The 17,824-nt window shown below is 45.2% G+C and overlaps 25 non-coding genes and 49 pseudogenes across 25 annotated transcripts; all 74 read left to right on the top strand.

Moving 5' to 3' along the window:
- The first annotated feature begins 122 nt into the window (after positions 1-122).
- On the top strand, positions 123-241 carry LOC132879291 (5S ribosomal RNA; annotated as a pseudogene).
- Positions 242-360: 119 nt separating this feature from the next.
- On the top strand, positions 361-479 carry LOC132880824 (5S ribosomal RNA; annotated as a pseudogene).
- A 112-nt stretch (positions 480-591) lies between these two features.
- LOC132876404 (5S ribosomal RNA) lies at positions 592-710 on the top strand. Its single transcript, XR_009652123.1, has one exon. It is a non-coding gene; the product is annotated as a 5S ribosomal RNA (ribosomal RNA).
- Positions 711-832: 122 nt separating this feature from the next.
- LOC132880061 (5S ribosomal RNA) lies at positions 833-951 on the top strand (annotated as a pseudogene).
- Positions 952-1,065: 114 nt separating this feature from the next.
- Positions 1,066-1,184, top strand: LOC132880822 (5S ribosomal RNA; annotated as a pseudogene).
- Positions 1,185-1,378: 194 nt separating this feature from the next.
- Positions 1,379-1,497, top strand: LOC132880821 (5S ribosomal RNA; annotated as a pseudogene).
- Positions 1,498-1,609: 112 nt separating this feature from the next.
- Positions 1,610-1,728, top strand: LOC132876403 (5S ribosomal RNA). The gene has a single exon (XR_009652122.1). It is a non-coding gene; the product is annotated as a 5S ribosomal RNA (ribosomal RNA).
- Positions 1,729-1,850: 122 nt separating this feature from the next.
- LOC132879290 (5S ribosomal RNA) lies at positions 1,851-1,969 on the top strand (annotated as a pseudogene).
- A 124-nt stretch (positions 1,970-2,093) lies between these two features.
- Positions 2,094-2,212, top strand: LOC132880820 (5S ribosomal RNA; annotated as a pseudogene).
- Positions 2,213-2,324: 112 nt separating this feature from the next.
- Positions 2,325-2,443, top strand: LOC132876402 (5S ribosomal RNA). Its single transcript, XR_009652121.1, has one exon. It is a non-coding gene; the product is annotated as a 5S ribosomal RNA (ribosomal RNA).
- A 122-nt stretch (positions 2,444-2,565) lies between these two features.
- On the top strand, positions 2,566-2,684 carry LOC132879288 (5S ribosomal RNA; annotated as a pseudogene).
- A 124-nt stretch (positions 2,685-2,808) lies between these two features.
- On the top strand, positions 2,809-2,927 carry LOC132880819 (5S ribosomal RNA; annotated as a pseudogene).
- Positions 2,928-3,039: 112 nt separating this feature from the next.
- Positions 3,040-3,158, top strand: LOC132878119 (5S ribosomal RNA; annotated as a pseudogene).
- Positions 3,159-3,280: 122 nt separating this feature from the next.
- Positions 3,281-3,399, top strand: LOC132880060 (5S ribosomal RNA; annotated as a pseudogene).
- Positions 3,400-3,513: 114 nt separating this feature from the next.
- LOC132880818 (5S ribosomal RNA) lies at positions 3,514-3,632 on the top strand (annotated as a pseudogene).
- A 112-nt stretch (positions 3,633-3,744) lies between these two features.
- LOC132876798 (5S ribosomal RNA) lies at positions 3,745-3,863 on the top strand. The gene has a single exon (XR_009652500.1). It is a non-coding gene; the product is annotated as a 5S ribosomal RNA (ribosomal RNA).
- A 119-nt stretch (positions 3,864-3,982) lies between these two features.
- On the top strand, positions 3,983-4,101 carry LOC132880817 (5S ribosomal RNA; annotated as a pseudogene).
- Positions 4,102-4,213: 112 nt separating this feature from the next.
- LOC132876400 (5S ribosomal RNA) lies at positions 4,214-4,332 on the top strand. Its single transcript, XR_009652119.1, has one exon. It is a non-coding gene; the product is annotated as a 5S ribosomal RNA (ribosomal RNA).
- Positions 4,333-4,454: 122 nt separating this feature from the next.
- On the top strand, positions 4,455-4,573 carry LOC132879287 (5S ribosomal RNA; annotated as a pseudogene).
- Positions 4,574-4,697: 124 nt separating this feature from the next.
- Positions 4,698-4,816, top strand: LOC132880816 (5S ribosomal RNA; annotated as a pseudogene).
- Positions 4,817-4,928: 112 nt separating this feature from the next.
- Positions 4,929-5,047, top strand: LOC132876399 (5S ribosomal RNA). The gene has a single exon (XR_009652118.1). It is a non-coding gene; the product is annotated as a 5S ribosomal RNA (ribosomal RNA).
- A 122-nt stretch (positions 5,048-5,169) lies between these two features.
- Positions 5,170-5,288, top strand: LOC132879286 (5S ribosomal RNA; annotated as a pseudogene).
- Positions 5,289-5,407: 119 nt separating this feature from the next.
- Positions 5,408-5,526, top strand: LOC132880815 (5S ribosomal RNA; annotated as a pseudogene).
- Positions 5,527-5,638: 112 nt separating this feature from the next.
- Positions 5,639-5,757, top strand: LOC132876398 (5S ribosomal RNA). Its single transcript, XR_009652117.1, has one exon. It is a non-coding gene; the product is annotated as a 5S ribosomal RNA (ribosomal RNA).
- A 122-nt stretch (positions 5,758-5,879) lies between these two features.
- LOC132880059 (5S ribosomal RNA) lies at positions 5,880-5,998 on the top strand (annotated as a pseudogene).
- Positions 5,999-6,112: 114 nt separating this feature from the next.
- On the top strand, positions 6,113-6,231 carry LOC132880814 (5S ribosomal RNA; annotated as a pseudogene).
- A 112-nt stretch (positions 6,232-6,343) lies between these two features.
- Positions 6,344-6,462, top strand: LOC132876797 (5S ribosomal RNA). The gene has a single exon (XR_009652499.1). It is a non-coding gene; the product is annotated as a 5S ribosomal RNA (ribosomal RNA).
- Positions 6,463-6,581: 119 nt separating this feature from the next.
- Positions 6,582-6,700, top strand: LOC132880813 (5S ribosomal RNA; annotated as a pseudogene).
- Positions 6,701-6,812: 112 nt separating this feature from the next.
- On the top strand, positions 6,813-6,931 carry LOC132876796 (5S ribosomal RNA). Its single transcript, XR_009652498.1, has one exon. It is a non-coding gene; the product is annotated as a 5S ribosomal RNA (ribosomal RNA).
- Positions 6,932-7,050: 119 nt separating this feature from the next.
- LOC132880811 (5S ribosomal RNA) lies at positions 7,051-7,169 on the top strand (annotated as a pseudogene).
- A 112-nt stretch (positions 7,170-7,281) lies between these two features.
- LOC132876397 (5S ribosomal RNA) lies at positions 7,282-7,400 on the top strand. Its single transcript, XR_009652116.1, has one exon. It is a non-coding gene; the product is annotated as a 5S ribosomal RNA (ribosomal RNA).
- Positions 7,401-7,522: 122 nt separating this feature from the next.
- On the top strand, positions 7,523-7,641 carry LOC132879285 (5S ribosomal RNA; annotated as a pseudogene).
- Positions 7,642-7,765: 124 nt separating this feature from the next.
- Positions 7,766-7,884, top strand: LOC132880810 (5S ribosomal RNA; annotated as a pseudogene).
- Positions 7,885-7,996: 112 nt separating this feature from the next.
- Positions 7,997-8,115, top strand: LOC132876396 (5S ribosomal RNA). The gene has a single exon (XR_009652115.1). It is a non-coding gene; the product is annotated as a 5S ribosomal RNA (ribosomal RNA).
- A 122-nt stretch (positions 8,116-8,237) lies between these two features.
- On the top strand, positions 8,238-8,356 carry LOC132879413 (5S ribosomal RNA; annotated as a pseudogene).
- Positions 8,357-8,475: 119 nt separating this feature from the next.
- LOC132880809 (5S ribosomal RNA) lies at positions 8,476-8,594 on the top strand (annotated as a pseudogene).
- Positions 8,595-8,706: 112 nt separating this feature from the next.
- On the top strand, positions 8,707-8,825 carry LOC132876395 (5S ribosomal RNA). The gene has a single exon (XR_009652114.1). It is a non-coding gene; the product is annotated as a 5S ribosomal RNA (ribosomal RNA).
- Positions 8,826-8,947: 122 nt separating this feature from the next.
- LOC132880058 (5S ribosomal RNA) lies at positions 8,948-9,066 on the top strand (annotated as a pseudogene).
- Positions 9,067-9,180: 114 nt separating this feature from the next.
- On the top strand, positions 9,181-9,299 carry LOC132880808 (5S ribosomal RNA; annotated as a pseudogene).
- Positions 9,300-9,411: 112 nt separating this feature from the next.
- On the top strand, positions 9,412-9,530 carry LOC132876794 (5S ribosomal RNA). Its single transcript, XR_009652496.1, has one exon. It is a non-coding gene; the product is annotated as a 5S ribosomal RNA (ribosomal RNA).
- A 119-nt stretch (positions 9,531-9,649) lies between these two features.
- Positions 9,650-9,768, top strand: LOC132880807 (5S ribosomal RNA; annotated as a pseudogene).
- Positions 9,769-9,880: 112 nt separating this feature from the next.
- On the top strand, positions 9,881-9,999 carry LOC132876394 (5S ribosomal RNA). The gene has a single exon (XR_009652113.1). It is a non-coding gene; the product is annotated as a 5S ribosomal RNA (ribosomal RNA).
- A 122-nt stretch (positions 10,000-10,121) lies between these two features.
- Positions 10,122-10,240, top strand: LOC132879284 (5S ribosomal RNA; annotated as a pseudogene).
- A 124-nt stretch (positions 10,241-10,364) lies between these two features.
- On the top strand, positions 10,365-10,483 carry LOC132880806 (5S ribosomal RNA; annotated as a pseudogene).
- A 112-nt stretch (positions 10,484-10,595) lies between these two features.
- On the top strand, positions 10,596-10,714 carry LOC132876393 (5S ribosomal RNA). Its single transcript, XR_009652112.1, has one exon. It is a non-coding gene; the product is annotated as a 5S ribosomal RNA (ribosomal RNA).
- A 122-nt stretch (positions 10,715-10,836) lies between these two features.
- Positions 10,837-10,955, top strand: LOC132879283 (5S ribosomal RNA; annotated as a pseudogene).
- A 119-nt stretch (positions 10,956-11,074) lies between these two features.
- On the top strand, positions 11,075-11,193 carry LOC132880805 (5S ribosomal RNA; annotated as a pseudogene).
- A 112-nt stretch (positions 11,194-11,305) lies between these two features.
- LOC132876392 (5S ribosomal RNA) lies at positions 11,306-11,424 on the top strand. Its single transcript, XR_009652111.1, has one exon. It is a non-coding gene; the product is annotated as a 5S ribosomal RNA (ribosomal RNA).
- Positions 11,425-11,546: 122 nt separating this feature from the next.
- LOC132880057 (5S ribosomal RNA) lies at positions 11,547-11,665 on the top strand (annotated as a pseudogene).
- Positions 11,666-11,779: 114 nt separating this feature from the next.
- On the top strand, positions 11,780-11,898 carry LOC132880804 (5S ribosomal RNA; annotated as a pseudogene).
- Positions 11,899-12,010: 112 nt separating this feature from the next.
- LOC132876793 (5S ribosomal RNA) lies at positions 12,011-12,129 on the top strand. The gene has a single exon (XR_009652495.1). It is a non-coding gene; the product is annotated as a 5S ribosomal RNA (ribosomal RNA).
- A 119-nt stretch (positions 12,130-12,248) lies between these two features.
- On the top strand, positions 12,249-12,367 carry LOC132880803 (5S ribosomal RNA; annotated as a pseudogene).
- Positions 12,368-12,479: 112 nt separating this feature from the next.
- Positions 12,480-12,598, top strand: LOC132876391 (5S ribosomal RNA). The gene has a single exon (XR_009652110.1). It is a non-coding gene; the product is annotated as a 5S ribosomal RNA (ribosomal RNA).
- A 122-nt stretch (positions 12,599-12,720) lies between these two features.
- On the top strand, positions 12,721-12,839 carry LOC132879282 (5S ribosomal RNA; annotated as a pseudogene).
- A 119-nt stretch (positions 12,840-12,958) lies between these two features.
- On the top strand, positions 12,959-13,077 carry LOC132880802 (5S ribosomal RNA; annotated as a pseudogene).
- Positions 13,078-13,189: 112 nt separating this feature from the next.
- LOC132876389 (5S ribosomal RNA) lies at positions 13,190-13,308 on the top strand. The gene has a single exon (XR_009652108.1). It is a non-coding gene; the product is annotated as a 5S ribosomal RNA (ribosomal RNA).
- Positions 13,309-13,430: 122 nt separating this feature from the next.
- Positions 13,431-13,549, top strand: LOC132880056 (5S ribosomal RNA; annotated as a pseudogene).
- Positions 13,550-13,663: 114 nt separating this feature from the next.
- Positions 13,664-13,782, top strand: LOC132880799 (5S ribosomal RNA; annotated as a pseudogene).
- A 112-nt stretch (positions 13,783-13,894) lies between these two features.
- LOC132876792 (5S ribosomal RNA) lies at positions 13,895-14,013 on the top strand. Its single transcript, XR_009652494.1, has one exon. It is a non-coding gene; the product is annotated as a 5S ribosomal RNA (ribosomal RNA).
- A 350-nt stretch (positions 14,014-14,363) lies between these two features.
- Positions 14,364-14,482, top strand: LOC132876388 (5S ribosomal RNA). The gene has a single exon (XR_009652107.1). It is a non-coding gene; the product is annotated as a 5S ribosomal RNA (ribosomal RNA).
- A 122-nt stretch (positions 14,483-14,604) lies between these two features.
- LOC132879281 (5S ribosomal RNA) lies at positions 14,605-14,723 on the top strand (annotated as a pseudogene).
- A 119-nt stretch (positions 14,724-14,842) lies between these two features.
- Positions 14,843-14,961, top strand: LOC132880798 (5S ribosomal RNA; annotated as a pseudogene).
- Positions 14,962-15,095: 134 nt separating this feature from the next.
- LOC132880797 (5S ribosomal RNA) lies at positions 15,096-15,214 on the top strand (annotated as a pseudogene).
- Positions 15,215-15,326: 112 nt separating this feature from the next.
- LOC132878196 (5S ribosomal RNA) lies at positions 15,327-15,445 on the top strand (annotated as a pseudogene).
- A 112-nt stretch (positions 15,446-15,557) lies between these two features.
- LOC132876616 (5S ribosomal RNA) lies at positions 15,558-15,676 on the top strand. The gene has a single exon (XR_009652325.1). It is a non-coding gene; the product is annotated as a 5S ribosomal RNA (ribosomal RNA).
- Positions 15,677-15,798: 122 nt separating this feature from the next.
- On the top strand, positions 15,799-15,917 carry LOC132879280 (5S ribosomal RNA; annotated as a pseudogene).
- Positions 15,918-16,041: 124 nt separating this feature from the next.
- On the top strand, positions 16,042-16,160 carry LOC132880796 (5S ribosomal RNA; annotated as a pseudogene).
- Positions 16,161-16,272: 112 nt separating this feature from the next.
- LOC132876387 (5S ribosomal RNA) lies at positions 16,273-16,391 on the top strand. Its single transcript, XR_009652106.1, has one exon. It is a non-coding gene; the product is annotated as a 5S ribosomal RNA (ribosomal RNA).
- A 122-nt stretch (positions 16,392-16,513) lies between these two features.
- Positions 16,514-16,632, top strand: LOC132879279 (5S ribosomal RNA; annotated as a pseudogene).
- Positions 16,633-16,751: 119 nt separating this feature from the next.
- LOC132880795 (5S ribosomal RNA) lies at positions 16,752-16,870 on the top strand (annotated as a pseudogene).
- A 112-nt stretch (positions 16,871-16,982) lies between these two features.
- On the top strand, positions 16,983-17,101 carry LOC132876791 (5S ribosomal RNA). Its single transcript, XR_009652493.1, has one exon. It is a non-coding gene; the product is annotated as a 5S ribosomal RNA (ribosomal RNA).
- Positions 17,102-17,223: 122 nt separating this feature from the next.
- Positions 17,224-17,342, top strand: LOC132879277 (5S ribosomal RNA; annotated as a pseudogene).
- Positions 17,343-17,456: 114 nt separating this feature from the next.
- LOC132880794 (5S ribosomal RNA) lies at positions 17,457-17,575 on the top strand (annotated as a pseudogene).
- A 112-nt stretch (positions 17,576-17,687) lies between these two features.
- Positions 17,688-17,806, top strand: LOC132876386 (5S ribosomal RNA). The gene has a single exon (XR_009652105.1). It is a non-coding gene; the product is annotated as a 5S ribosomal RNA (ribosomal RNA).
- Positions 17,807-17,824: the final 18 nt, after the last annotated feature.

Below are 17,824 nucleotides of genomic sequence, written 5' to 3'. Positions count from 1 at the left end.
TTTTATTTTGTCTTCTTGCAGAAATCTGTTTGAATTTTCCTTCTGCTCGCAAGGCAATAATTTTCCTTCTGGGTGCAAGGCAAGGCAAGGCAAGAAAAACGGCACATTTCCAGCAAACTGTTGCTCACGGCCAAACCACTCTGACAATGCCTGATCCCGTCTGATTTCAGAAGCTAAACAGAGTTGGGCCTGGTTAGTACTTGAGTGGGAGACTGCCTAGGAATACCAGGTACTGTAAGCATTTTATTTTGTCTTCTTGCAGAAATCTGTTTGAATTTTCCTTCTGCTCGCAAGGCAAGAATTTTCCTTCTGGGCGCAAGGCAAGGCAAGGCAAGGCAAGGCACACATTTCCAGACTGTTGTTTACGTCCAAACCACTCTGACAATGCCTGATCCTGTCTGATCTGAGAAGCTAAACAGAGTTGGGCCTGGTTAGTACTTGAGTGTGAGACTGCCTAGGAATACCAGGTACTGTAAGCATTTTATTTTGTCTTCTTGCAGAAATCTGTTTGAATTTTCCTTCTGGTCGCAAGGCAAGAATTTTCCTTCTGATCGCAAGGCAAGAAAAACGGCACATTTCCAACAAGCTGTTGCTTACGGCCAAACCACTCTGACAACGCCTGATCCCGTCTGATCTCAGAAGCTAAACAGAGTTGGGCCTGGTTAGTACTTGAGTGGGAGACTGCCTAGGAATACCAGGTACTGTAAGCATTTTATTTTGTCTTCTTGCAGAAATCTGTTTGAATTTTCCTTCTGCTCGCAAGGCAATAATTTTCCTTCTGGGCGCAAGGCAAGGCAAGGCAAGAAAAACGGCACATTTCCAGCAAACTGTTGCTCACGGCCAAACCACTCTGACAATGCCTGATCCCGTCTGATTTCAGAAGCTAAACAGAGTTTTGCCTGGTTAGTACTTGAGTGGGAGACTGCCTAGGAATACCAGGTACTGTAAGCATTTTATTTTGTCTTCTTGCAGAAATCTGTTTGAATTTTCCTTCTGCTCGCAAGGCAAGAATTTTCCTTCTGGGCGCAAGGCAAGGCAAGGCAAGGCACACATTTCCAGACTGTTGTTTACGTCCAAACCACTCTGACAATGCCTGATCCTGTCTGATCTGAGAAGCTAAACAGAGTTGGGCCTGGTTAGTACTTGAGTGTGAGACTGCCTAGGAATACCAGGTACTGTAAGCATTTTATTTTGTCTTCTTGCAGAAATCTGTTTGAATTTTCCTTCTGCTCGCAAGGCAAGAATTTTCCTTCTGGGCGCAAGGCAAGGCAAGGCAAGGCAAGGCAAGGCAAGGCAAGGCAAGGCAAGGCAAGGCAAGGCAAGGCAAGGCAAGGCAAGGCAAGGCAAGGCAAGGCAAGGCACACATTTCCAGACTGTTGTTTACGTCCAAACCACTCTGACAATGCCTGATCCTGTCTGATCTGAGAAGCTAAACAGAGTTGGGCCTGGTTAGTACTTGAGTGTGAGACTGCCTAGGAATACCAGGTACTGTAAGCATTTTATTTTGTCTTCTTGCAGAAATCTGTTTGAATTTTCCTTCTGGTCGCAAGGCAAGAATTTTCCTTCTGATCGCAAGGCAAGAAAAACGGCACATTTCCAACAAGCTGTTGCTTACGGCCAAACCACTCTGACAACGCCTGATCCCGTCTGATCTCAGAAGCTAAACAGAGTTGGGCCTGGTTAGTACTTGAGTGGGAGACTGCCTAGGAATACCAGGTACTGTAAGCATTTTATTTTGTCTTCTTGCAGAAATCTGTTTGAATTTTCCTTCTGCTAGCAAGGCAATAATTTTCCTTCTGGGCGCAAGGCAAGGCAAGGCAAGAAAAACGGCACATTTCCAGCAAACTGTTGCTCACGGCCAAACCACTCTGACAATGCCTGATCCCGTCTGATTTCAGAAGCTAAACAGAGTTGGGCCTGGTTAGTACTTGAGTGGGAGACTGCCTAGGAATACCAGGTACTGTAAGCATTTTATTTTGTCTTCTTGCAGAAATCTGTTTGAATTTTCCTTCTGCTCGCAAGGCAAGAATTTTCCTTCTGGGCGCAAGGCAAGGCAAGGCAAGGCAAGGCAAGGCACACATTTCCAGACTGTTGTTTACGTCCAAACCACTCTGACAATGCCTGATCCTGTCTGATCTGAGAAGCTAAACAGAGTTGGGCCTGGTTAGTACTTGAGTGTGAGACTGCCTAGGAATACCAGGTACTGTAAGCATTTTATTTTGTCTTCTTGCAGAAATCTGTTTGAATTTTCCTTCTGGTCGCAAGGCAAGAATTTTCCTTCTGATCGCAAGGCAAGAAAAACGGCACATTTCCAACAAGCTGTTGCTTACGGCCAAACCACTCTGACAACGCCTGATCCCGTCTGATCTCAGAAGCTAAACAGAGTTGGGCCTGGTTAGTACTTGAGTGGGAGACTGCCTAGGAATACCAGGTACTGTAAGCATTTTATTTTGTCTTCTTGCAGAAATCTGTTTGAATTTTCCTTCTGCTCGCAAGGCAATAATTTTCCTTCTGGGTGCAAGGCAAGGCAAGGCAAGAAAAACGGCACATTTCCAGCAAACTGTTGCTCACGGCCAAACCACTCTGACAATGCCTGATCCCGTCTGATTTCAGAAGCTAAACAGAGTTGGGCCTGGTTAGTACTTGAGTGGGAGACTGCCTAGGAATACCAGGTACTGTAAGCATTTTATTTTGTCTTCTTGCAGAAATCTGTTTGAATTTTCCTTCTGCTCGCAAGGCAAGAATTTTCCTTCTGGGCGCAAGGCAAGGCAAGGCAAGGCAAGGCAAGGCACACATTTCCAGACTGTTGTTTACGTCCAAACCACTCTGACAATGCCTGATCCTGTCTGATCTGAGAAGCTAAACAGAGTTGGGCCTGGTTAGTACTTGAGTGTGAGACTGCCTAGGAATACCAGGTACTGTAAGCATTTTATTTTGTCTTCTTGCAGAAATCTGTTTGAATTTTCCTTCTGGTCGCAAGGCAAGAATTTTCCTTCTGATCGCAAGGCAAGAAAAACGGCACATTTCCAACAAGCTGTTGCTTACGGCCAAACCACTCTGACAACGCCTGATCCCGTCTGATCTCAGAAGCTAAACAGAGTTGGGCCTGGTTAGTACTTGAGTGGGATCCTGCCTAGGAATACCAGGTACTGTAAGCATTTTATTTTGTCTTCTTGCAGAAATCTGTTTGAATTTTCCTTCTGCTCGCAAGGCAATAATTTTCCTTCTGGGCGCAAGGCAAGGCAAGGCAAGAAAAACGGCACATTTCCAGCAAACTGTTGCTCACGGCCAAACCACTCTGACAATGCCTGATCCCGTCTGATTTCAGAAGCTAAACAGAGTTTTGCCTGGTTAGTACTTGAGTGGGAGACTGCCTAGGAATACCAGGTACTGTAAGCATTTTATTTTGTCTTCTTGCAGAAATCTGTTTGAATTTTCCTTCTGCTCGCAAGGCAAGAATTTTCCTTCTGGGCGCAAGGCAAGGCAAGGCAAGGCACACATTTCCAGACTGTTGTTTACGTCCAAACCACTCTGACAATGCCTGATCCTGTCTGATCTGAGAAGCTAAACAGAGTTGGGCCTGGTTAGTACTTGAGTGTGAGACTGCCTAGGAATACCAGGTACTGTAAGCATTTTATTTTGTCTTCTTGCAGAAATCTGTTTGAATTTTCCTTCTGGTCGCAAGGCAAGAATTTTCCTTCTGATCGCAAGGCAAGAAAAACGGCACATTTCCAACAAGCTGTTGCTTACGGCCAAACCACTCTGAGAACGCCTGATCCCGTCTGATCTCAGAAGCTAAACAGAGTTGGGCCTGGTTAGTACTTGAGTGGGAGACTGCCTAGGAATACCAGGTACTGTAAGCATTTTATTTTGTCTTCTTGCAGAAATCTGTTTGAATTTTCCTTCTGCTCGCAAGGCAAGAATTTTCCTTCTGGGCGCAAGGCAAGGCAAGGCAAGGCAAGGCACACATTTCCAGACTGTTGTTTACGTCCAAACCACTCTGACAATGCCTGATCCTGTCTGATCTGAGAAGCTAAACAGAGTTGGGCCTGGTTAGTACTTGAGTGTGAGACTGCCTAGGAATACCAGGTACTGTAAGCATTTTATTTTGTCTTCTTGCAGAAATCTGTTTGAATTTTCCTTCTGGTCGCAAGGCAAGAATTTTCCTTCTGATCGCAAGGCAAGAAAAACGGCACATTTCCAACAAGCTATTGCTTACGGCCAAACCACTCTGACAACGCCTGATCCCGTCTGATCTCAGAAGCTAAACAGAGTTGGGCCTGGTTAGTACTTGAGTGGGAGACTGCCTAGGAATACCAGGTACTGTAAGCATTTTATTTTGTCTTCTTGCAGAAATCTGTTTGAATTTTCCTTCTGCTAGCAAGGCAATAATTTTCCTTCTGGGCGCAAGGCAAGGCAAGGCAAGAAAAACGGCACATTTCCAGCAAACTGTTGCTCACGGCCAAACCACTCTGACAATGCCTGATCCCGTCTGATTTCAGAAGCTAAACAGAGTTGGGCCTGGTTAGTACTTGAGTGGGAGACTGCCTAGGAATACCAGGTACTGTAAGCATTTTATTTTGTCTTCTTGCAGAAATCTGTTTGAATTTTCCTTCTGCTCGCAAGGCAAGAATTTTCCTTCTGGGCGCAAGGCAAGGCAAGGCAAGGCAAGGCAAGGCACACATTTCCAGACTGTTGTTTACGTCCAAACCACTCTGACAATGCCTGATCCTGTCTGATCTGAGAAGCTAAACAGAGTTGGGCCTGGTTAGTACTTGAGTGTGAGACTGCCTAGGAATACCAGGTACTGTAAGCATTTTATTTTGTCTTCTTGCAGAAATCTGTTTGAATTTTCCTTCTGGTCGCAAGGCAAGAATTTTCCTTCTGATCGCAAGGCAAGAAAAACGGCACATTTCCAACAAGCTGTTGCTTACGGCCAAACCACTCTGACAACGCCTGATCCCGTCTGATCTCAGAAGCTAAACAGAGTTGGGCCTGGTTAGTACTTGAGTGGGAGACTGCCTAGGAATACCAGGTACTGTAAGCATTTTATTTTGTCTTCTTGCAGAAATCTGTTTGAATTTTCCTTCTGCTCGCAAGGCAATAATTTTCCTTCTGGGTGCAAGGCAAGGCAAGGCAAGAAAAACGGCACATTTCCAGCAAACTGTTGCTCACGGCCAAACCACTCTGACAATGCCTGATCCCGTCTGATTTCAGAAGCTAAACAGAGTTGGGCCTGGTTAGTACTTGAGTGGGAGACTGCCTAGGAATACCAGGTACTGTAAGCATTTTATTTTGTCTTCTTGCAGAAATCTGTTTGAATTTTCCTTCTGCTCGCAAGGCAAGAATTTTCCTTCTGGGCGCAAGGCAAGGCAAGGCAAGGCAAGGCACACATTTCCAGACTGTTGTTTACGTCCAAACCACTCTGACAATGCCTGATCCTGTCTGATCTGAGAAGCTAAACAGAGTTGGGCCTGGTTAGTACTTGAGTGTGAGACTGCCTAGGAATACCAGGTACTGTAAGCATTTTATTTTGTCTTCTTGCAGAAATCTGTTTGAATTTTCCTTCTGGTCGCAAGGCAAGAATTTTCCTTCTGATCGCAAGGCAAGAAAAACGGCACATTTCCAACAAGCTGTTGCTTACGGCCAAACCACTCTGACAACGCCTGATCCCGTCTGATCTCAGAAGCTAAACAGAGTTGGGCCTGGTTAGTACTTGAGTGGGAGACTGCCTAGGAATACCAGGTACTGTAAGCATTTTATTTTGTCTTCTTGCAGAAATCTGTTTGAATTTTCCTTCTGCTCGCAAGGCAATAATTTTCCTTCTGGGCGCAAGGCAAGGCAAGGCAAGAAAAACGGCACATTTCCAGCAAACTGTTGCTCACGGCCAAACCACTCTGACAATGCCTGATCCCGTCTGATTTCAGAAGCTAAACAGAGTTTTGCCTGGTTAGTACTTGAGTGGGAGACTGCCTAGGAATACCAGGTACTGTAAGCATTTTATTTTGTCTTCTTGCAGAAATCTGTTTGAATTTTCCTTCTGCTCGCAAGGCAAGAATTTTCCTTCTGGGCGCAAGGCAAGGCAAGGCAAGGCACACATTTCCAGACTGTTGTTTACGTCCAAACCACTCTGACAATGCCTGATCCTGTCTGATCTGAGAAGCTAAACAGAGTTGGGCCTGGTTAGTACTTGAGTGTGAGACTGCCTAGGAATACCAGGTACTGTAAGCATTTTATTTTGTCTTCTTGCAGAAATCTGTTTGAATTTTCCTTCTGGTCGCAAGGCAAGAATTTTCCTTCTGATCGCAAGGCAAGAAAAACGGCACATTTCCAACAAGCTGTTGCTTACGGCCAAACCACTCTGAGAACGCCTGATCCCGTCTGATCTCAGAAGCTAAACAGAGTTGGGCCTGGTTAGTACTTGAGTGGGAGACTGCCTAGGAATACCAGGTACTGTAAGCATTTTATTTTGTCTTCTTGCAGAAATCTGTTTGAATTTTCCTTCTGCTCGCAAGGCAAGAATTTTCCTTCTGGGCGCAAGGCAAGGCAAGGCAAGGCAAGGCACACATTTCCAGACTGTTGTTTACGTCCAAACCACTCTGACAATGCCTGATCCTGTCTGATCTGAGAAGCTAAACAGAGTTGGGCCTGGTTAGTACTTGAGTGTGAGACTGCCTAGGAATACCAGGTACTGTAAGCATTTTATTTTGTCTTCTTGCAGAAATCTGTTTGAATTTTCCTTCTGGTCGCAAGGCAAGAATTTTCCTTCTGATCGCAAGGCAAGAAAAACGGCACATTTCCAACAAGCTGTTGCTTACGGCCAAACCACTCTGAGAACGCCTGATCCCGTCTGATCTCAGAAGCTAAACAGAGTTGGGCCTGGTTAGTACTTGAGTGGGAGACTGCCTAGGAATACCAGGTACTGTAAGCATTTTATTTTGTCTTCTTGCAGAAATCTGTTTGAATTTTCCTTCTGCTCGCAAGGCAAGAATTTTCCTTCTGGGCGCAAGGCAAGGCAAGGCAAGGCAAGGCACACATTTCCAGACTGTTGTTTACGTCCAAACCACTCTGACAATGCCTGATCCTGTCTGATCTGAGAAGCTAAACAGAGTTGGGCCTGGTTAGTACTTGAGTGTGAGACTGCCTAGGAATACCAGGTACTGTAAGCATTTTATTTTGTCTTCTTGCAGAAATCTGTTTGAATTTTCCTTCTGGTCGCAAGGCAAGAATTTTCCTTCTGATCGCAAGGCAAGAAAAACGGCACATTTCCAACAAGCTATTGCTTACGGCCAAACCACTCTGACAACGCCTGATCCCGTCTGATCTCAGAAGCTAAACAGAGTTGGGCCTGGTTAGTACTTGAGTGGGAGACTGCCTAGGAATACCAGGTACTGTAAGCATTTTATTTTGTCTTCTTGCAGAAATCTGTTTGAATTTTCCTTCTGCTAGCAAGGCAATAATTTTCCTTCTGGGCGCAAGGCAAGGCAAGGCAAGAAAAACGGCACATTTCCAGCAAACTGTTGCTCACGGCCAAACCACTCTGACAATGCCTGATCCCGTCTGATTTCAGAAGCTAAACAGAGTTGGGCCTGGTTAGTACTTGAGTGGGAGACTGCCTAGGAATACCAGGTACTGTAAGCATTTTATTTTGTCTTCTTGCAGAAATCTGTTTGAATTTTCCTTCTGCTCGCAAGGCAAGAATTTTCCTTCTGGGCGCAAGGCAAGGCAAGGCAAGGCAAGGCAAGGCACACATTTCCAGACTGTTGTTTACGTCCAAACCACTCTGACAATGCCTGATCCTGTCTGATCTGAGAAGCTAAACAGAGTTGGGCCTGGTTAGTACTTGAGTGTGAGACTGCCTAGGAATACCAGGTACTGTAAGCATTTTATTTTGTCTTCTTGCAGAAATCTGTTTGAATTTTCCTTCTGGTCGCAAGGCAAGAATTTTCCTTCTGATCGCAAGGCAAGAAAAACGGCACATTTCCAACAAGCTGTTGCTTACGGCCAAACCACTCTGACAACGCCTGATCCCGTCTGATCTCAGAAGCTAAACAGAGTTGGGCCTGGTTAGTACTTGAGTGGGAGACTGCCTAGGAATACCAGGTACTGTAAGCATTTTATTTTGTCTTCTTGCAGAAATCTGTTTGAATTTTCCTTCTGCTCGCAAGGCAATAATTTTCCTTCTGGGTGCAAGGCAAGGCAAGGCAAGAAAAACGGCACATTTCCAGCAAACTGTTGCTCATGGCCAAACCACTCTGACAATGCCTGATCCCGTCTGATTTCAGAAGCTAAACAGAGTTGGGCCTGGTTAGTACTTGAGTGGGAGACTGCCTAGGAATACCAGGTACTGTAAGCATTTTATTTTGTCTTCTTGCAGAAATCTGTTTGAATTTTCCTTCTGCTCGCAAGGCAAGAATTTTCCTTCTGGGCGCAAGGCAAGGCAAGGCAAGGCAAGGCACACATTTCCAGACTGTTGTTTACGTCCAAACCACTCTGACAATGCCTGATCCTGTCTGATCTGAGAAGCTAAACAGAGTTGGGCCTGGTTAGTACTTGAGTGTGAGACTGCCTAGGAATACCAGGTACTGTAAGCATTTTATTTTGTCTTCTTGCAGAAATCTGTTTGAATTTTCCTTCTGGTCGCAAGGCAAGAATTTTCCTTCTGATCGCAAGGCAAGAAAAACGGCACATTTCCAACAAGCTGTTGCTTACGGCCAAACCACTCTGACAACGCCTGATCCCGTCTGATCTCAGAAGCTAAACAGAGTTGGGCCTGGTTAGTACTTGAGTGGGAGACTGCCTAGGAATACCAGGTACTGTAAGCATTTTATTTTGTCTTCTTGCAGAAATCTGTTTGAATTTTCCTTCTGCTCGCAAGGCAATAATTTTCCTTCTGGGCGCAAGGCAAGGCAAGGCAAGAAAAACGGCACATTTCCAGCAAACTGTTGCTCACGGCCAAACCACTCTGACAATGCCTGATCCCGTCTGATTTCAGAAGCTAAACAGAGTTTTGCCTGGTTAGTACTTGAGTGGGAGACTGCCTAGGAATACCAGGTACTGTAAGCATTTTATTTTGTCTTCTTGCAGAAATCTGTTTGAATTTTCCTTCTGCTCGCAAGGCAAGAATTTTCCTTCTGGGCGCAAGGCAAGGCAAGGCAAGGCACACATTTCCAGACTGTTGTTTACGTCCAAACCACTCTGACAATGCCTGATCCTGTCTGATCTGAGAAGCTAAACAGAGTTGGGCCTGGTTAGTACTTGAGTGTGAGACTGCCTAGGAATACCAGGTACTGTAAGCATTTTATTTTGTCTTCTTGCAGAAATCTGTTTGAATTTTCCTTCTGGTCGCAAGGCAAGAATTTTCCTTCTGATCGCAAGGCAAGAAAAACGGCACATTTCCAACAAGCTGTTGCTTACGGCCAAACCACTCTGAGAACGCCTGATCCCGTCTGATCTCAGAAGCTAAACAGAGTTGGGCCTGGTTAGTACTTGAGTGGGAGACTGCCTAGGAATACCAGGTACTGTAAGCATTTTATTTTGTCTTCTTGCAGAAATCTGTTTGAATTTTCCTTCTGCTCGCAAGGCAAGAATTTTCCTTCTGGGCGCAAGGCAAGGCAAGGCAAGGCAAGGCACACATTTCCAGACTGTTGTTTACGTCCAAACCACTCTGACAATGCCTGATCCTGTCTGATCTGAGAAGCTAAACAGAGTTGGGCCTGGTTAGTACTTGAGTGTGAGACTGCCTAGGAATACCAGGTACTGTAAGCATTTTATTTTGTCTTCTTGCAGAAATCTGTTTGAATTTTCCTTCTGGTCGCAAGGCAAGAATTTTCCTTCTGATCGCAAGGCAAGAAAAACGGCACATTTCCAACAAGCTGTTGCTTACGGCCAAACCACTCTGACAACGCCTGATCCCGTCTGATCTCAGAAGCTAAACAGAGTTGGGCCTGGTTAGTACTTGAGTGGGAGACTGCCTAGGAATACCAGGTACTGTAAGCATTTTATTTTGTCTTCTTGCAGAAATCTGTTTGAATTTTCCTTCTGCTAGCAAGGCAATAATTTTCCTTCTGGGCGCAAGGCAAGGCAAGGCAAGAAAAACGGCACATTTCCAGCAAACTGTTGCTCACGGCCAAACCACTCTGACAATGCCTGATCCCGTCTGATTTCAGAAGCTAAACAGAGTTGGGCCTGGTTAGTACTTGAGTGGGAGACTGCCTAGGAATACCAGGTACTGTAAGCATTTTATTTTGTCTTCTTGCAGAAATCTGTTTGAATTTTCCTTCTGCTCGCAAGGCAAGAATTTTCCTTCTGGGCGCAAGGCAAGGCAAGGCAAGGCAAGGCAAGGCACACATTTCCAGACTGTTGTTTACGTCCAAACCACTCTGACAATGCCTGATCCTGTCTGATCTGAGAAGCTAAACAGAGTTGGGCCTGGTTAGTACTTGAGTGTGAGACTGCCTAGGAATACCAGGTACTGTAAGCATTTTATTTTGTCTTCTTGCAGAAATCTGTTTGAATTTTCCTTCTGGTCGCAAGGCAAGAATTTTCCTTCTGATCGCAAGGCAAGAAAAACGGCACATTTCCAACAAGCTGTTGCTTACGGCCAAACCACTCTGACAACGCCTGATCCCGTCTGATCTCAGAAGCTAAACAGAGTTGGGCCTGGTTAGTACTTGAGTGGGAGACTGCCTAGGAATACCAGGTACTGTAAGCATTTTATTTTGTCTTCTTGCAGAAATCTGTTTGAATTTTCCTTCTGCTCGCAAGGCAATAATTTTCCTTCTGGGTGCAAGGCAAGGCAAGGCAAGAAAAACGGCACATTTCCAGCAAACTGTTGCTCACGGCCAAACCACTCTGACAATGCCTGATCCCGTCTGATTTCAGAAGCTAAACAGAGTTGGGCCTGGTTAGTACTTGAGTGGGAGACTGCCTAGGAATACCAGGTACTGTAAGCATTTTATTTTGTCTTCTTGCAGAAATCTGTTTGAATTTTCCTTCTGCTCGCAAGGCAAGAATTTTCCTTCTGGGCGCAAGGCAAGGCAAGGCAAGGCAAGGCACACATTTCCAGACTGTTGTTTACGTCCAAACCACTCTGACAATGCCTGATCCTGTCTGATCTGAGAAGCTAAACAGAGTTGGGCCTGGTTAGTACTTGAGTGTGAGACTGCCTAGGAATACCAGGTACTGTAAGCATTTTATTTTGTCTTCTTGCAGAAATCTGTTTGAATTTTCCTTCTGGTCGCAAGGCAAGAATTTTCCTTCTGATCGCAAGGCAAGAAAAACGGCACATTTCCAACGAGCTGTTGCTTACGGCCAAACCACTCTGACAACGCCTGATCCCGTCTGATCTCAGAAGCTAAACAGAGTTGGGCCTGGTTAGTACTTGAGTGGGAGACTGCCTAGGAATACCAGGTACTGTAAGCATTTTATTTTGTCTTCTTGCAGAAATCTGTTTGAATTTTCCTTCTGCTCGCAAGGCAATAATTTTCCTTCTGGGCGCAAGGCAAGGCAAGGCAAGAAAAACGGCACATTTCCAGCAAACTGTTGCTCACGGCCAAACCACTCTGACAATGCCTGATCCCGTCTGATTTCAGAAGCTAAACAGAGTTTTGCCTGGTTAGTACTTGAGTGGGAGACTGCCTAGGAATACCAGGTACTGTAAGCATTTTATTTTGTCTTCTTGCAGAAATCTGTTTGAATTTTCCTTCTGCTCGCAAGGCAAGAATTTTCCTTCTGGGCGCAAGGCAAGGCAAGGCAAGGCACACATTTCCAGACTGTTGTTTACGTCCAAACCACTCTGACAATGCCTGATCCTGTCTGATCTGAGAAGCTAAACAGAGTTGGGCCTGGTTAGTACTTGAGTGTGAGACTGCCTAGGAATACCAGGTACTGTAAGCATTTTATTTTGTCTTCTTGCAGAAATCTGTTTGAATTTTCCTTCTGGTCGCAAGGCAAGAATTTTCCTTCTGATCGCAAGGCAAGAAAAACGGCACATTTCCAACAAGCTGTTGCTTACGGCCAAACCACTCTGAGAACGCCTGATCCCGTCTGATCTCAGAAGCTAAACAGAGTTGGGCCTGGTTAGTACTTGAGTGGGAGACTGCCTAGGAATACCAGGTACTGTAAGCATTTTATTTTGTCTTCTTGCAGAAATCTGTTTGAATTTTCCTTCTGCTCGCAAGGCAAGAATTTTCCTTCTGGGCGCAAGGCAAGGCAAGGCAAGGCAAGGCACACATTTCCAGACTGTTGTTTACGTCCAAACCACTCTGACAATGCCTGATCCTGTCTGATCTGAGAAGCTAAACAGAGTTGGGCCTGGTTAGTACTTGAGTGTGAGACTGCCTAGGAATACCAGGTACTGTAAGCATTTTATTTTGTCTTCTTGCAGAAATCTGTTTGAATTTTCCTTCTGGTCGCAAGGCAAGAATTTTCCTTCTGATCGCAAGGCAAGAAAAACGGCACATTTCCAACAAGCTGTTGCTTACGGCCAAACCACTCTGACAACGCCTGATCCCGTCTGATCTCAGAAGCTAAACAGAGTTGGGCCTGGTTAGTACTTGAGTGGGAGACTGCCTAGGAATACCAGGTACTGTAAGCATTTTATTTTGTCTTCTTGCAGAAATCTGTTTGAATTTTCCTTCTGCTCGCAAGGCAATAATTTTCCTTCTGGGTGCAAGGCAAGGCAAGGCAAGAAAAACGGCACATTTCCAGCAAACTGTTGCTCACGGCCAAACCACTCTGACAATGCCTGATCCCGTCTGATTTCAGAAGCTAAACAGAGTTGGGCCTGGTTAGTACTTGAGTGGGAGACTGCCTAGGAATACCAGGTACTGTAAGCATTTTATTTTGTCTTCTTGCAGAAATCTGTTTGAATTTTCCTTCTGCTCGCAAGGCAAGAATTTTCCTTCTGGGCGCAAGGCAAGGCAAGGCAAGGCAAGGCACACATTTCCAGACTGTTGTTTACGTCCAAACCACTCTGACAATGCCTGATCCTGTCTGATCTGAGAAGCTAAACAGAGTTGGGCCTGGTTAGTACTTGAGTGTGAGACTGCCTAGGAATACCAGGTACTGTAAGCATTTTATTTTGTCTTCTTGCAGAAATCTGTTTGAATTTTCCTTCTGGTCGCAAGGCAAGAATTTTCCTTCTGATCGCAAGGCAAGAAAAACGGCACATTTCCAACGAGCTGTTGCTTACGGCCAAACCACTCTGACAACGCCTGATCCCGTCTGATCTCAGAAGCTAAACAGAGTTGGGCCTGGTTAGTACTTGAGTGGGAGACTGCCTAGGAATACCAGGTACTGTAAGCATTTTATTTTGTCTTCTTGCAGAAATCTGTTTGAATTTTCCTTCTGCTCGCAAGGCAATAATTTTCCTTCTGGGCGCAAGGCAAGGCAAGGCAAGAAAAACGGCACATTTCCAGCAAACTGTTGCTCACGGCCAAACCACTCTGACAATGCCTGATCCCGTCTGATTTCAGAAGCTAAACAGAGTTTTGCCTGGTTAGTACTTGAGTGGGAGACTGCCTAGGAATACCAGGTACTGTAAGCATTTTATTTTGTCTTCTTGCAGAAATCTGTTTGAATTTTCCTTCTGCTCGCAAGGCAAGAATTTTCCTTCTGGGCGCAAGGCAAGGCAAGGCAAGGCACACATTTCCAGACTGCTGTTTACGTCCAAACCACTCTGACAATGCCTGATCCTGTCTGATCTGAGAAGCTAAACAGAGTTGGGCCTGGTTAGTACTTGAGTGTGAGACTGCCTAGGAATACCAGGTACTGTAAGCATTTTATTTTGTCTTCTTGCAGAAATCTGTTTGAATTTTCCTTCTGGTCGCAAGGCAAGAATTTTCCTTCTGATCGCAAGGCAAGAAAAACGGCACATTTCCAACAAGCTGTTGCTTACGGCCAAACCACTCTGAGAACGCCTGATCCCGTCTGATCTCAGAAGCTAAACAGAGTTGGGCCTGGTTAGTACTTGAGTGGGAGACTGCCTAGGAATACCAGGTACTGTAAGCATTTTATTTTGTCTTCTTGCAGAAATCTGTTTGAATTTTCCTTCTGCTCGCAAGGCAAGAATTTTCCTTCTGGGCGCAAGGCAAGGCAAGGCAAGGCAAGGCACACATTTCCAGACTGTTGTTTACGTCCAAACCACTCTGACAATGCCTGATCCTGTCTGATCTGAGAAGCTAAACAGAGTTGGGCCTGGTTAGTACTTGAGTGTTAGACTGCCTAGGAATACCAGGTACTGTAAGCATTTTATTTTGTCTTCTTGCAGAAATCTGTTTGAATTTTCCTTCTGGTCGCAAGGCAAGAATTTTCCTTCTGATCGCAAGGCAAGAAAAACGGCACATTTCCAACAAGCTGTTGCTTACGGCCAAACCACTCTGACAACGCCTGATCCCGTCTGATCTCAGAAGCTAAACAGAGTTGGGCCTGGTTAGTACTTGAGTGGGAGACTGCCTAGGAATACCAGGTACTGTAAGCATTTTATTTTGTCTTCTTGCAGAAATCTGTTTGAATTTTCCTTCTGCTCGCAAGGCAATAATTTTCCTTCTGGGCGCAAGGCAAGGCAAGGCAAGAAAAACGGCACATTTCCAGCAAACTGTTGCTCACGGCCAAACCACTCTGACAATGCCTGATCCCGTCTGATTTCAGAAGCTAAACAGAGTTGGGCCTGGTTAGTACTTGAGTGGGAGACTGCCTAGGAATACCAGGTACTGTAAGCATTTTATTTTGTCTTCTTGCAGAAATCTGTTTGAATTTTCCTTCTGCTCGCAAGGCAAGAATTTTCCTTCTGGGCGCAAGGCAAGGCAAGGCAAGGCAAGGCACACATTTCCAGACTGCTGTTTACGTCCAAACCACTCTGACAATGCCTGATCCTGTCTGATCTGAGAAGCTAAACAGAGTTGGGCCTGGTTAGTACTTGAGTGTGAGACTGCCTAGGAATACCAGGTACTGTAAGCATTTTATTTTGTCTTCTTGCAGAAATCTGTTTGAATTTTCCTTCTGCTCGCAAGGCAAGAATTTTCCTTCTGGGAGCAAGGCAAGGCAAGGCAAGGCAAGGCAAGGCAAGGCAAGGCACACATTTCCAGACTGTTGTTTACGTCCAAACCACTCTGACAATGCCTGATCCTGTCTGATCTGAGAAGCTAAACAGAGTTGGGCCTGGTTAGTACTTGAGTGTGAGACTGCCTAGGAATACCAGGTACTGTAAGCATTTTATTTTGTCTTCTTGCAGAAATCTGTTTGAATTTTCCTTCTGGTCGCAAGGCAAGAATTTTCCTTCTGATCGCAAGGCAAGAAAAACGGCACATTTCCAACAAGCTGTTGCTTACGGCCAAACCACTCTGACAACGCCTGATCCCGTCTGATCTCAGAAGCTAAACAGAGTTGGGCCTGGTTAGTACTTGAGTGTGAGACTGCCTAGGAATACCAGGTACTGTAAGCATTTTATTTTGTCTTCTTGCAGAAATCTGTTTGAATTTTCCTTCTGGTCGCAAGGCAAGAATTTTCCTTCTGATCGCAAGGCAAGAAAAACGGCACATTTCCAACAAGCTATTGCTTACGGCCAAACCACTCTGACAACGCCTGATCCCGTCTGATCTCAGAAGCTAAACAGAGTTGGGCCTGGTTAGTACTTGGGTGGGAGACTGCCTAGGAATACCAGGTACTGTAAGCATTTTATTTTGTCTTCTTGCAGAAATCTGTTTGAATTTTCCTTCTGCTAGCAAGGCAATAATTTTCCTTCTGGGCGCAAGGCAAGGCAAGGCAAGAAAAACGGCACATTTCCAGCAAACTGTTGCTCACGGCCAAACCACTCTGACAATGCCTGATCCCGTCTGATTTCAGAAGCTAAACAGAGTTGGGCCTGGTTAGTACTTGAGTGGGAGACTGCCTAGGAATACCAGGTACTGTAAGCATTTTATTTTGTCTTCTTGCAGAAATCTGTTTGAATTTTCCTTCTGCTCGCAAGGCAAGAATTTTCCTTCTGGGCGCAAGGCAAGGCAAGGCAAGGCAAGGCAAGGCACACATTTCCAGACTGTTGTTTACGTCCAAACCACTCTGACAATGCCTGATCCTGTCTGATCTGAGAAGCTAAACAGAGTTGGGCCTGGTTAGTACTTGAGTGTGAGACTGCCTAGGAATACCAGGTACTGTAAGCATTTTATTTTGTCTTCTTGCAGAAATCTGTTTGAATTTTCCTTCTGGTCGCAAGGCAAGAATTTTCCTTCTGATCGCAAGGCAAGAAAAACGGCACATTTCCAACAAGCTGTTGCTTACGGCCAAACCACTCTGACAACGCCTGATCCCGTCTGATCTCAGAAGCTAAACAGAGTTGGGCCTGGTTAGTACTTGAGTGGGAGACTGCCTAGGAATACCAGGTACTGTAAGCATTTTATTTTGTCTTCTTGCAGAAATCTGTTTGAATTTTCCTTCTGCTCGCAAGGCAATAATTTTCCTTCTGGGTGCAAGGCAAGGCAAGGCAAGAAAAACGGCACATTTCCAGCAAACTGTTGCTCACGGCCAAACCACTCTGACAATGCCTGATCCCGTCTGATTTCAGAAGCTAAACAGAGTTGGGCCTGGTTAGTACTTGAGTGGGAGACTGCCTAGGAATACCAGGTACTGTAAGCATTTTATTTTGTCTTCTTGCAGAAATCTGTTTGAATTTTCCTTCTGCTCGCAAGGCAAGAATTTTCCTTCTGGGCGCAAGGCAAGGCAAGGCAAGGCAAGGCACACATTTCCAGACTGTTGTTTACGTCCAAACCACTCTGACAATGCCTGATCCTGTCTGATCTGAGAAGCTAAACAGAGTTGGGCCTGGTTAGTACTTGAGTGTGAGACTGCCTAGGAATACCAGGTACTGTAAGCATTTTATTTTGTCTTCTTGCAGAAATCTGTTTGAATTTTCCTTCTGGTCGCAAGGCAAGAATTTTCCTTCTGATCGCAAGGCAAGAAAAACGGCACATTTCCAACAAGCTGTTGCTTACGGCCAAACCACTCTGAGAACGCCTGATCCCGTCTGATCTCAGAAGCTAAACAGAGTTGGGCCTGGTTAGTACTTGAGTGGGAGACTGCCTAGGAATACCAGGTACTGTAAGCATTTTATTTTGTCTTCTTGCAGAAATCTGTTTGAATTTTCCTTCTGCTCGCAAGGCAATAATTTTCCTTCTGGGCGCAAGGCAAGGCAAGGCAAGAAAAACGGCACATTTCCAGCAAACTGTTGCTCACGGCCAAACCACTCTGACAATGCCTGATCCCGTCTGATTTCAGAAGCTAAACAGAGTTGGGCCTGGTTAGTACTTGAGTGGGAGACTGCCTAGGAATACCAGGTACTGTAAGCATTTTATTTTGTCTTCTTGCAGAAATCTGTTTGAATTTTCCTTCTGCTCGCAAGGCAAGAATTTTCCTTCTGGGCGCAAGGCAAGGCAAGGCAAGGCACACATTTCCAGACTGTTGTTTACGTCCAAACCACTCTGACAATGCCTGATCCTGTCTGATCTGAGAAGCTAAACAGAGTTGGGCCTGGTTAGTACTTGAGTGTGAGACTGCCTAGGAATACCAGGTACTGTAAGCATTTTATTTTGTCTTCTTGCAGAAATCTGTTTGAATTTTCCTTCTGGTCGCAAGGCAAGAATTTTCCTTCTGATCGCAAGGCAAGAAAAACGGCACATTTCCAACAAGCTGTTGCTTACGGCCAAACCACTCTGACAACGCCTGATCCCGTCTGATCTCAGAAGCTAAACAGAGTTGGGCCTGGTTAGTACTTGAGTGGGAGACTGCCTAGGAATACCAGGTACTGTAAGCATTTTATTTTGTCTTCTTG

The sequence above is a fragment of the Neoarius graeffei genome, assembly GCF_027579695.1.
Source record: "Neoarius graeffei isolate fNeoGra1 chromosome 18 unlocalized genomic scaffold, fNeoGra1.pri SUPER_18_unloc_1, whole genome shotgun sequence".
NCBI classification, from domain to species: Eukaryota; Metazoa; Chordata; class Actinopteri; order Siluriformes; family Ariidae; genus Neoarius; species Neoarius graeffei.
The sequence above is the reverse complement of the archived record's forward strand: the minus strand, read 5'-3'. Positions and strand labels throughout refer to the sequence as shown.